The sequence below is a fragment of the Neophocaena asiaeorientalis genome, unplaced genomic scaffold (genome assembly GCF_003031525.2).
Source record: "Neophocaena asiaeorientalis asiaeorientalis breed wild unplaced genomic scaffold, Neophocaena_asiaeorientalis_V1.1 scaffold150, whole genome shotgun sequence".
Lineage (NCBI taxonomy): Eukaryota > Metazoa > Chordata > Mammalia > Artiodactyla > Phocoenidae > Neophocaena > Neophocaena asiaeorientalis.
Genome location: NW_020176571.1, coordinates 10574265 through 10587850, shown reverse-complemented (window position 1 = coordinate 10587850; position 13586 = coordinate 10574265). Strand labels below are relative to the sequence as shown.

At 34.5% G+C, this 13586-nt stretch overlaps 1 protein-coding gene across 1 annotated transcript in view; it reads right to left on the bottom strand.

Moving 5' to 3' along the window:
* The window catches only part of ATF7IP (activating transcription factor 7 interacting protein), a 123828-nt gene extending 111068 nt beyond the window's left edge, over positions 1-12760 (bottom strand). Inside the window, exon 1 of the mRNA XM_024733366.1 lies at positions 12585-12760. The gene's annotated coding sequence lies outside the window, so the exon portion shown is untranslated. The remainder of the gene's footprint in view (positions 1-12584) is intronic.
* Positions 12761-13586: the final 826 nt, after the last annotated feature.

Below are 13586 nucleotides of genomic sequence, written 5' to 3'. Positions count from 1 at the left end.
GGGTACCGCAAAAAAAAAAAAAAAAAACTACCTGAGCAAAACGACAAAGCTGTAAACAAGAGAGAGAAGAAAATTTGAGTATCCATCCAAAAATTCACATTGGAATGATAGAATGGCAGAAAATATCACCAATGAAATCATTTAAGAAAAATTCCAGGACTGAAAGGCAACAGCTGCTAAATTGAAAGGGCCTGATGAATTCCAGCAAACAATAATAAATAGATCCATATGAAGGAATTAAAGTGAAATTTCAGAACACCTGGAAACTAACAACAGATTCTACATGCTTCCATTGAGGGAAAAAATCAAAAATAAGCACGGCTTCAGATTTCTCACTAGTAACAGAAGCAAAAAGCTAATGGAGCAGTGCCTTTAAAATTCTAAAGAAAAATGATTTCCAACCTAGCTTTGTATACCTAGCCAAACTATCAATCAAGCATTAAAAATATAAAATGACAATTTTCAGACACACATAAGTTTCAAAGAACATATCTCCTATATATTTTTTCTCAAAAAGCTACTAGAGAATGTGGTCCACTCCCCCTAATGACAGAATAAGTCAATAAAAAGACATAGCACATGGAAAACAAAGGTCCTACACAGAAGAGGGGTGAGAGAAATCCCCACAATGGTGAATAAAATTCTAAGGATGAAAGCGGTATACCAGATATAGAAAGCAAGTAGGCCAGCCTGGAAAGATGAAAATCAAGAAACAAAAATGAGTCATGATCCTTGCTGCCACTGTACCTGAGGGGGACAAAAAGTGTCTTCCAAATAAAAATTTTAAAAAATCCTTAGTAAAGGATTGTACCAAATCATCTCAACTATTACTATTACATGGATGAGATTCATGGATACAGGCATCCTGGTATAAAATTACCTTCACAGATGGACCTCTGTCATAACTGTATCAAGAGAATGAGTCATGATTTCCATAATTCTGTTATAGTTCAGAGCAGACAACTTTGTGTAAGTAGATTACTTAACTCTAGATCAGGAGGGTAAGAATTATTTAGGACTAAATGAAATGATTTAATTGTGGTTAACATTTTCTTTTTAATGGTCATATAAGAAAAATACTTTCTTCTTAATCTACCTTTAACCCTCAATTTAAGATATATTTTGTATAAATAGTAATTTAAATAGTATCTTGATCCAATACCCTCTGAATTCTGGGGGGGGGGGGCAGAATATCCTATGAAAGACCTTACTACAGGTTTTAAGTTAATAATCTATAAGAATATGTTAAGAACAATTCTATTAAAAAATACTGAATATATTGATTGGCCTTGTTTAAAAACTACTTAGAAGAATGATTAAATCTTGTATAAAGTATCATAACTGAGTCTCTCTACTTTTTATGAACCCACTTACATAGTTTCAATGAGAATCTGTTTTCCTTCCTTTCAGAATAAAATGGATAAATCAAATTTGTAACCATGACCACAGAAAAATGCAACGTTTAAAAACAAATCTCCTTTAATTAGCTATGACAGGGAACAAGGACTGCATCTCAAATGTAGAAATGATGCCTTCTAGGTCTTCACAGGAAATCAATACAGTATCTCTTTCATAACTTATGGATTCCCAGCTTTAAGAGGAATAAAGAATATCACTTCCTGACAGACAAGGAACACTGACAAATGTGGGACTCTTAGAGAACCATGATACCATACAGTTTTAAGTAATGCAGGCAAAATTTCATTGAGATACATTAAATGGCTCTTGGTTCCTAATCTTGTAATCAAGCAAATAAATAAGTAAATTATTATGCTTTATAAAACTAGACAGAACTTAACTCACATATCAAATGGACATAGTTTTGTTAAGCAGCCAAAGAGAAGCCTTTCTATACTTAACAATACGTCATTAGTTCAATAAATGAGTCAAACAAAACATCGAAATAAAGAATCAGAAAATTATTAAACAAACTTATATGATCAAATCTGTACCTTAAGGGGCAGAAACTTGGCCACGGGAAGGGTTATGGAAGAAAACTGACACTTTGTTTTGCCTCAATTTTAAGTGAGCATGCCCAGCAAGTTCCACAGCTGAAGGGTAAAAAAGGGGTGAGGGATCACCCTGCACCCTAAAATTACAAAAAGAAAACAGGATAATTCTATGTGGATCTAGCTCCCAAAATAAATGACTTCATCTCTAACTTTGGCAATAATGACAGTCTGAAGAATTATGACAAACCTTGCAGATAAATAATTAATGTGAGAAAATGGCTGCTTTTTCACCATGATGAGGTTCAGAGACTTAGTAATCTTTGAGGGGTTTTTATTCTGAAATACTCTGGTGGTGTTTTTTGTTTTTGTTTTAATTTAATGAATAAGTCCTAAAGCTGGACTCTCTCACAAACCTTTGCAAATAAACTACGTTTCTAAATTCATATTTTTCCTACTAGTAAGGGGCATGATTAAACTTTTCTAAGTTGCTTTTTAAATGTATATAAGTTCTAACTCCAGTAAGGAAGAATACTGTCATTTTCCATGTATCTCCTTGTACTGCAGGGCTCCCTAAAGCTTCACGTAGCTGCCTCTTAGTAAATATTCATGTCTTACTAATAGATTCATCAATTGGTTGAAGCCAGAGATGAAAAGTGTGTCAGGAACAAATGCTAACATTTTATATAGTTAATCTCATTTAATCTCTCAAAATAAGCCTACCAGGTAGGTGGTATCACCATTTTATATGTAAGAAATACTGCTGGGAAACACAAATTGGCCAGGTTCCAATACAAAATTACTATACTTTCCACTTCATGATATTACTAACTGGTTTTAGGAAAATTCTTTGTCTTCTCTTTTGTTCTGTATTTTTCTTCTGTCAATTTGCTTGCATATTTTTAATCTGCCAACGATTATATCACTTAAAATATGTTTGATGGAGAAGAGAATTACACAACTCAAAATAATTATGTCATTCCATTTTTTCATCAAACCTTTATTAATTTCATACATATGTCCTTCAGAATTATATTTTAGAAACTTCTTATTAATAGGTAAGCAATGGTGTTTTTTAAATTTTTTCTATTTCTTAATGAATGGGATTGAAGAATTTTTTCCAAGTTATTTTACTATTTATAATTTTCCAGATGCAAAGTGCCTGTCAAATCTTTTGACAATTTACCCAGTGGATGCTTGCTTAAGTAAACTTCATGGTTAATTATTTAAAAACAACAACAACTAAAAGTTCTGACGTGTAGATTATCATGCATTAAAAGAAAGGAGCTAGAACACCTTACCCTTTTTTTTTTTTTGCACCTAAAACAAAGGGGTTCTATTCTTTCAATAAGCAAATATTTATTGAATATTAAGGTAGGTATTGTGGAACGCAATTTTATACTTTTATTAGCAGTCTTATTATACCTAATTAGAAAGGGTTTGTCCTTAAAATGCGACATTTGCCAGATACTTCAGTAAGATAAAATTCCTAACTGCAGGAAGCTTATAAAGTACTACACAAATAACTATAAACATAAAACTTGAAAAGAATAAATGCCTTTAAAAGAGATACAAAGTAAAAAGAGAAATTAGAGAACTTCCAGCTGAGGATAACAACATCCTTTATCAGGTACATTATGTAGGCACCATGGCATCAATGATTTTTTATTTACAAAAATCAAGGATTTATATCAGAATATGTTCTCCTAAACGTAATACTTTCTTTCCCACCTCTGAGATTTTGAATACCCTCTTTATTCCCTTTACTAAGAATATCCTTGTAATTCTTTTAAAATACAACTCTTCTGGGATTTCCCTGGTGGTCCAGTGGTAAGACTCTAAGCTCCCAATGCCAGGGGTCCAGGTTTGATCCCTGGTCAGGGAACTAGATCCCACATGCCGCAACTGAAGATCCCACATGCCGCAACAGAGACCCGGTGCAGCCAAATAAATAAATAAATTTTTTTTTTTTAATTTTTTAAATACAACTCTTCTAAGGTTTCCTTGACCTCCCCCCAACAGAGTCCCACTTTCTGTGCCTTACACAGATATCTATTATGTTACACTTATCATCTACAAAGAGCTGTTTTTAATTAGTTACTTATTACTTACTTATCAGATACGTTTTACTTGTAAGCAAAGAATTTATGACCACAGTTATTTTTTACCTGTGTATATTACAAGGCCCTCAAAAATCACATTTTCCATCTTGAGAAATCATAAACTCAACTCTGAAACTAAAAGAAGCAGTTCAAACAATTGTCAGAGTTTACCTACAGTCCTTCATCCTTTTAAAGTAAGTTAACTGGCAAGATTCAAAGATAGTACACTGAATTCTTGCAAAACTAATCATGATTTAATGTTTTCAAAAGCAAGCAGAAAGAGGAAAAACTCTGCCTAATAAGGTAAATATTTATAGTAACTACAATCTGTCAGGAATCATGATTACAAAGCTCTCAAAATTCCATTTCAAAGGAAGATATATAGTTACAACTGGATCTAATTCTTAAAACAGAAAACCAGTTTTCAATATCAAATTATGAATTAATTAGAGAGCACTTCTCCAGCTACCTTTAGTAGCAGAAAAGGCTAACTGTTCTCTAATACCCATTTCCCTCCTTCTTTTATAAAATTTTCTAATTTTAGCTGAACACATGGTTGTCCAGCCAGATACTACATTTCCCAGCTAAGTATGTTCCAGTGATTAAATTCTCACCCATAACACATGAATCTAAATGATAGTACTACTTCCAGATGAGGCTCTCAAAACAATGAGCGTGCACTCCCATTGTTCTTTCTCCCTTGCCCCTGGCTGGTGAAAGCAGCCATGTTCAACCCAGAAACCATGTTCAACATATGGAAACCATACATTAAGCCAAAGCCACTTACAAACCTGAAGAGTTTTCCTCTGTATTATTACACAAGAGAAATAAACATCATCCTTAACAGTAACAGAGTGTCTCAGAGCAGTTTAGCCTTTACTGTAATCCAATCAGCTCCTGACATTGACTACCTAAAAGGAAATAAAAGAAGTTCAAAAACAGTCTCTTTTCCATACTCTTCCCCATTTCTTCCTTCTCTTGAGACATTTAATCTAATAATGGTAACAGGGCAGGTACACTCCTAAGCTGGCAAGTCTTAGTTGAAAATGAGCTGAAGCAGTCAAGTCATTCGTTATTGTTTCACCAAAATCTCTTTTTCTTTTGCTCCTGGTCCTCAGAACAGCAGAAACTCTTCCTACCTTCTAAGTTTACCTTTCCACAAAATGGAAGACATCATCTTGGACAATTACTGGCTCAAGGAGAGACCCTTTTACAGCCGTCAGTTCTCAGAACCACTATTCCAACATACAATTCAAGTTCCTTATTAGAATGTAAAAGTGCCATACACATAATTCCTGGGTACCTACCAAGACAATAGTTCCCAAAGTAACACAGGGCTACACAAACAACAAAGAAAGGGAGAAAGGATTATACGGTTTGACATAATAACACTACTACCTCACATCATCATCATAAAAAGGGGTCTCTCTCCCAAACTAAAGGGAAGATATCTAGTTATTCCTAGTTACTAGAACTATAACTGATCATTGTTATCTTGTATAACAAAAAATAACACAAAATTCTTAATAATATTCTAAACAATGAAAAATTGCAGACATGAATAAGTGAATATTTCTGATGGTAAAGTTAATATTTCTGATGGTAAAGGTCATCTTCATTTCCCAGACATTCATGTTTACATAGGTCCAATTATAAAGACTCTCAGGAAGATAGTATCAACTGTACCCTTAGGCCTGCCACATTTTTTGGAAGGTGACCAAGGAGATGCCCGGGTCATTCTCTCAAAGACTCAAAAGCCCAAAGATCAAAATTCAAAACTGAAAACGTTCACATTGTATAAATAAACACTAGCGCCCTGGTTTTCTCACTTTGCAGCACTTAAAAAACTGGAAATGCTGCCCAGCAATCATAGTGTCTCCAATACAAGATGGATTCCACCATACAACTTGAAGCATATATAAACAGTTTAATTTTGTGGAATTCACTTCTCTGTTTTGAAAAAAGTAAAATAACAGAAAAAAAACACTGATTTCCTCTGCAGATTGCATGACAATCTAAGAACACTGAGAAGTAATTTTTAGTCTTGGACTCTCTAAAGAACATAACAAGATCAAATGGGCAAGGATTTTAAAAAAAAGAAGCTCCACTAATGGATAGGTAGTTTCTAGATACTCTAAGAAACTAACAAGGACAATGCTCCCCAGAGCTACTTGATATTTTTTGTAATCTACTGTTAAAATGTCACCTTATTTTTATTTATAATGCCCTACAGCTGTTAGGAACTCAAAAGCAAGAACTTTACTCTCAAACTTCTTTCTACATGTGACTCCTTTGAAAAACTTGGTATGATAATGTATGAATTTTCCATATACCTCAAAACTTAAAAACAAAAAGTATAATAGAAATCTTTCTAAACCAAATCATACACCTCTTTGTTTTCTTGAACAAATTTAGCATAATTAAATATTCCTATAATTCAGAATCATAATAAGATCATCTATTACCATAATGAACGTGCTATAAATAATGTGTCTTTAAGAATAACAATTCCCAAATTAAGTAACCTCAAAACTAAGTTTTTTAATTCTTGTTCTAACACTTGGAATCTGACAGCTCTTCTCTATCAAGATGCCAGCCATCTCTTCTTGCCCCTATCAATATGCATTTTTCTAGTAGCATTTCTCCTGTCCCTAATTATCTATTATAGTCTGAAAACACAGATACCACAATACATCAGAACTATGAAAAGTTCTCAGGTAAGGGCAAAGGTCATACACAAAAAATGCAAACTGCTATAAGTGGATTTGCTTGAAAAATATCCAAAGACAAAATTTTTTCATTAGAAAGAAAATGCTGAAGAAAAGCCAATAATATCTTAACACAATTTCTACCTATTTCCTAGAGTTATTTTTATAAAGCCAATAATATTTTACCATTTGATTTCTATCTTTAACTTCCCTGATTTCTTCTTTACATGCAACCACCAATTTTTCAAGTTTAACTATATTCAACAAAAATATTTTTACAATAATCTGACATTCTTTCCTGTACCTAATATAAAAATAATTTTTAAAAAGTAGGATTACAACTAAAATACACTATCAATCAAGATTATACTTTTCACTGCAATCAGCACAAAGAATAGATTTAATAGAGAATGAATGTATACTAATACTTAGGGAAACATCCTTATGAGAGGAATATTTAATGTTACCTAAAGAGACTAAAATGAAAATTTTTTACCTTAATTATATATTATTTATTAGGCTCCACACTGGCCAAAAAATGAAACAGATAACTTTTCAAATTTTCTCTGTTTAAAAAAAAAAACGTCTACTCAGTGCTTTGTGACCACCTAGAGGGGTGGGATAGGGAGGGTGGAAGGGAGACGCAAGAGGGAGGAGATATGGGGATATATGTATATGTGTAGCTGATTCAATTTGTTATAAAGCAAAAACCAACACAACATTGTAAAGCAATTATACTCCAATCAAGGTGTTAAAGAATCCACCTGCCAATGCAAGGGACACGGGTTCGAGCCCTGGTCCAGGAAGATCCCACATTCCACGAAGCAACTAAGCCCATGCACCACAACTACTGAGCCTGCACTCTAGAGCCAGCAAGCCACAACTACTGAGCCTGCATGCTACAGCTACTGAAGCCCATGCACCGAGCCCATACTACGCAAAAAGAGAAGCCACCACAACGAGAAGCCTGTGCACCACAATGAAGAGTAGCCCCCAATCGCCGCAACTAGAGAAAGCCCACACACAGCAACGAAGACCCAACACAGCCAAAAATAAATTAAATAAATAAACTTGGAAAAAAAAAAAAAGGCCTACGTTAAATACACAAGAAAAATTCTGTTTTCAAATACTGTAGAACACTATCTTGGTAACCTATTTTTCTCATTTCTAACTTCATACTTGCACTATTTTCAAGATGCTATATTCTAAAGCAGATTAAAACTGGAAATGTTGTCCTATATCCTCTACCATATCATCCCTATTAACATTATACCATTATAGGAAACCAGTAAGATAACATCTTAATAGAAAGTAACGGTACCACAATTTTTCTCAGAGTTCCTAAAAACAATACATTTTTGTGGGATCTACAGAAAATGCATCATATTCTTGAATTAAAAAAAAAAACTAACAGTATAAAGATGTAAACATACCCTAATTTAGGTTTTATGCAATTCTAAACAAAACTTCAAATAGTTGGTTTTTAAACTTTGCCAAATGTATGTACAAAAGGAGGGAAAATTAGCTTAGAAAATTGTGAAAAGGAATGATATCTACTGCCCCTTCATATATTTATATAGTCTATAGCACTACAGCAAATAAGACAATGCAGTACTGCTATATAAACAAGGCCCAGTTCCAGGGTTGTTAACCTGCTTTTAGATTTTACATTACATATTCTTGTGAGAAGCTGATAAAACTGTAACTCTTTCCCCAGAAAAAAAAAAGCACATATGTACACTCACACAAAATTGCGTATATCATGGAATCCATGGAAGTTTTTTAAGTATCTCTAGAACCCCCAAAGGTCAATGGACCTCAAGTTAAATATCCCTAGTAAATGAAGCAGAATTGATAGCTCAAACTTAGTAAGTTATGATCAGAAGAAGAAACGTATCATCAACATAAAATTCTAAGAAAATTAGGAAAAGATGGAAACTAGCAACCCATCTTTACGCAATGTCAAAATAAACTCCATATAGGCCAAAAGGTATTTTTTAAGATAATTAAAACATCTAGAAAAAATAAACAGAACAGACGAACATTTAGTTCATCTTACAGTATTTTTTATGCAGAGAAGTCCTGGAAGAAATAACACATGAAAAAGCAGTGCATTTGACTTCATAAAAATGTAACAATTCTAAATATGTAAAACCATAGCAATTAAAAAAAAAAATCTTAACTAAAAAAAAACTTCAGGGCTTCCCTGGTGGCGCAGTGGTTGAGAGTCCACCTGCAGATGCAGGGGACACGAGTTTGTGCCCTGGTCCGGGAAGATCCCACATGCCACAGAGCGGCTGGGCCTGAGCCACGGCCGCTGGGCCTGCACGTCCAGAGCCTGTGCTCCACAACAGGAGAGGCCACAACAGTGAGAGGCCCGTGTACCAGAAAAAAAAAATCTTCAAAAAATATGAAAAGCAAAGGGCTAATATCCATAAATAACTTACACATAAGGAAGACATTAACATTTACCACAGAAAAAGATACACAAAATAACCTCAAACAGCAAAGTCACAAAAAATGAGAAAGTTGCATATATATTAAATATTTAAAAGTTCAATTTCACTAGTTATCAGAAAAAATGCTAACCACCAAATTGATGGTGGTATAGGAAATGCTTTTCAATAAAACTAAGTTTTTATCAGTTTTGTAAATTACTTTAAAAGTCCTTTGTAACAGTAATTTCAAAAAAATATTATGAGATGTAGATCATGACTCATGTACAAGGATGTTCACTGCAGCTTTATTTATAATAGAGAAATGGGCAACAAAATGTTCAATAAGGAAAGAAAGATTTAGTAAGTCACAGTACATTCTTATTAAAGACACCAATATTACATAGCCATTTAAAAATATATTTCAAGAACATTTGATTATTTGGGATATTTTCACAAAATAACTATTATGTAATCATTTAAAAAAAAATTTCAAAAGAATAATGAAATGGATAAATATCCACAATAAAATACTAAGTTAAAAGGGCAGGAATGAAATTATGATCCAAATGATAAACTAATTGATCAATCAATAAATGGAAATGTCACAAAAATCACCAAAAAAGTGTTTATTTCTAATTAATTTTCAATACTTTCCAAATGTGCTATAGTGAAAAAGATTTTAAATGGCTCCCAGTAACTTGGTATTCATTTGGTAACCTAGTCTTAATATTAACTGAAATTCCACAACATGCTTGTTATTGATAGAGTACCAATGAACAAAGAGTAGATGTTCAGACAATTCATTAATCTTAGTTTTAAATTTATAGAACTATATTTGCCTTTCTAACAAACGTAACAGCAAAACTGTCCTACCGATACATATTTACATAGTACATTATGTTCTTCAGTGTTTCAAGTGCCTCTTACGATCTTCCACATTAACCTAAGAGGCAATCATTTGTATATGCAAATGAAAACATAAGCTTAAATATATAAACCAAAATATTTCACTTTTTTGGAAGTGCAGAATGAACCATGCCCTATGATCAAAGTTCTTTTCTTAACCTAACACATACACACAGACATAGACATAGATACAGAAAATACAATGTATTTCCAACTCTACAACACCTGAAATAATGTCTGGAGGGTGGAGGCGGTGTGCTGGGTAATTACCCTGGAAGCATAAAAGGGAAAAGATTACACAACTGCCCTCTAAATATATTTCTCTGTAGAAGACTTCAGGGGTTCAAAAATTATATCAACAAATTTTCTGTTGAGAAAAAAAGAATTATTCCCATCACTTCATTCTATCTCCTTTGTGATGTCATTTTTTAAAACTCCACCAACCAAAAGTACTCCCTTCAATTACATCTATTTGATACTTAACCGTTCTTGTAGGCAATAAAGTCCCTAAACCAACCAAGATTATAAAGCAATAGCCACTTCTTCATCTGACAAGTGACTGACTTAAACTCAGTTACATAACCAACCAAGAAAACAATTGTTGTATATACAAACCACAGATGAAATTTATGACAACCATTTACAAGTTTTCAGCCCAGTAAGAAATAATTTACACAATGGTAGAATTATATCAAATCATATAAAACTTCTCCCAGAAGTTTTTATAAGATTTAAATATAGTGACACTACCATTTTAAAGTAAAATAATCAGTAACATACTTATAACTACTTTAAGAAACTAAAACCAGGAACATACAATTTTAAAAAATCTAACACAATTGTATCTTACACACATGTATATATGGCAGTTTGTTTTTTTTTAATCAACTGATTTATCAATGATTCACAATTTCCTCATAAAGGCCTCAGTGTAGTTGGGAGTTCTTTGTATAATTATTCCCATCACTTCATTCTATCTCCTTTGTGATGTCATTTTTTAAAACTCCACCAACCAAAAGTACTCCCTTCAATTACATCTATTTGATACTTAACCGTTCTTGTAGGCAATAAAGTCCCTAAACCAACCAAGATTATAAAGCAATAGCCACTTCTTCATCTGACAAGTGACTGACTTAAACTCAGTTACATAACCAACCAAGAAAACAATTGTTGTATATACAAACCACAGATGAAATTTATGACAACCATTTACAAGTTTTCAGCCCAGTAAGAAATAATTTACACAATGGTAGAATTATATCAAATCATATAAAACTTCTCCCAGAAGTTTATATAAGATTTAAATATAGTGACACTACCATTTTAAAGTAAAATAATCAGTAACATACTTATAACTACTTTAAGAAACTAAAACCAGGAACATACAATTTTTAAAAATCTAACACAATTGTATCTTACACACATGTATATATGGCAGTTTGTTTTTTTTAATCAACTGATTTATCAATGATTCACAATTTCCTCATAAAGGCCTCAGTGTAGTTGGGAGTTCTTTGTAGAATTCTTTATCAGAAAAATTTACCAAGTTTAAGTACTATACTTTATATATCATTACAAACAAAATGGTAAGGAAATGATTAATTTTAAAAGTCAAGGTACCAAAAATAATCTAACTGAAGCAGTAATGGACAAGTGATCAGAGACAGAAAAAATGTAAAACTCAAATGCAAGCAAGATCAGAGGCACACACTGATTAAATTAAAACTTCACCGACTGAGGATCAAATTTTTTTTTAAAAAATAAATACCCAAGGAGATTGAGATTTCTTTTTAAATGACATTACACAGATTCTTCCAATGCCCCCTCCCCCTCATTTTTCCAAAACTCAAATTGTTTCTAGTTTGAAAACATTCCAACAGAACTGGTAAAGATAGGGTTAAAAATGTATTTGCAAATATGCAGTTCAAATAATTGCACTTCCCGTGAGAACACCACTAGGTGCTGATCTTCCGCTCCCTAAATATAAACTTGAATCCAGCAATACCCTTAAAGTGAAATAAAAATCGAGAACCACAAGGGGACAATCATTTTTACACAAAATTAAGTCCACAGCTTCTCAGAGAATCGGAGAAATACAAGAAAGGAGTTTGAGGTCGGTACGGGAATACAACATAATAGAAAAGTTTTCCATTTAAAATATAGGAATTCGAGCGTAACAAAACGAAACCCCTCAAGAATGAGGAAAATTAAATCTAGAACCCGAATGGCGTCCAACAAGAACATTAGATCTTGAAAATGAATATTGCGCTTGCGCAGCCACCGCCCCGCCAGCTGCACAACTGCAGCTAGAGCCCGACCCCGCAAGATCACGTGCTCCCATGCAGCGCCCGCCCGCAGCTCCGCAACCGCGCAGGCGCAAACACAGCTCCCGCAGTCGCCATAATGCGGTCTTGACTCTAAAGAAATACAATAATAATTTAACAAAATGTGGTTATAATAGACCCTGGGACTCACATATACCTTTCGAGGTGGGAGAGGAGGGAGGGGGAACCAAATTCCTTCCTACAGAGCCGTCCCGCGCCTCCGTCCCCTCCGCTGCAGCCTCAGTCTCGCGCGCTCCAGTCGCCGCGCCGCCGCCGCTGCCACCGCCGCCGCCGCCTCCGCAGATTCAAAAACAAACCCGCTTCTCCCTTGCACGCGCCGGGGCCGTTATGCAAATTATCGTAGGCGGGGCTCGGCGATCGTAATATTGGTCACGCCCACCATGCTTTTAGCCAATGGGCTCACGGACTGGCCGTTCCCCATGCAAATCTTCTGGTTTTTTATTTGAATGAGAAAAATTGGCCCCGCCTCCTGCCGTGGAAAAGAGAAGGAAGTCTGAGGTGGTGGCGCTGCGCCTTTCAGTTGCAGTGAGGTGTGTTTTTTGAGTGGAGCCTTGCCCAACCAGTGAGTAGCGCTTTGTGAGCGCCCTCTATGAGCCTCAGGAAGGAAGGGAGGAAGGGAGGAAGGAAGGAAGGAAGGAAGGAAGGAAGGAAGGAAGGAAATAGGTAGGTGAAAGTTAAAGAGCTGAGGTAAGGATTTTCGAAAAAGGCTGGAGTATGTTAGGTTGTTTATCGTTTATATTAAAAAGTCAGAAAATATACTTCAAACTGTGTAAGTCACGAGGGAGTGGCACAAACACATCTTTTCTTTCGGTCCTGTGCCAGAGCAAGCGCTTCCAGTCATATCCTTCCACCTGTTGTATCCCTGTTATTCAGTTTTATTTAGGGAGCCAACCCTTCATGAAGGCCACAGAGTGTAATGAAAAAGGTGCCTCTGTATTTGTTGGGATATCTGGGCTTACGTCCAAGGACTCCTGCTTACGTGCCTGTTCCTTGAAATAAGTGTGTTACTCAGTTTTCTCTTCTCTAAAATGGTGATAATGGCTATAATTCAAATCAGTTGAGAGGGCTAAATGATAGGATAAATATAAGTGTGTTTTGCAAAGCAAAAGCAGCCTAGCAAATATATGGTGAGGTTTGG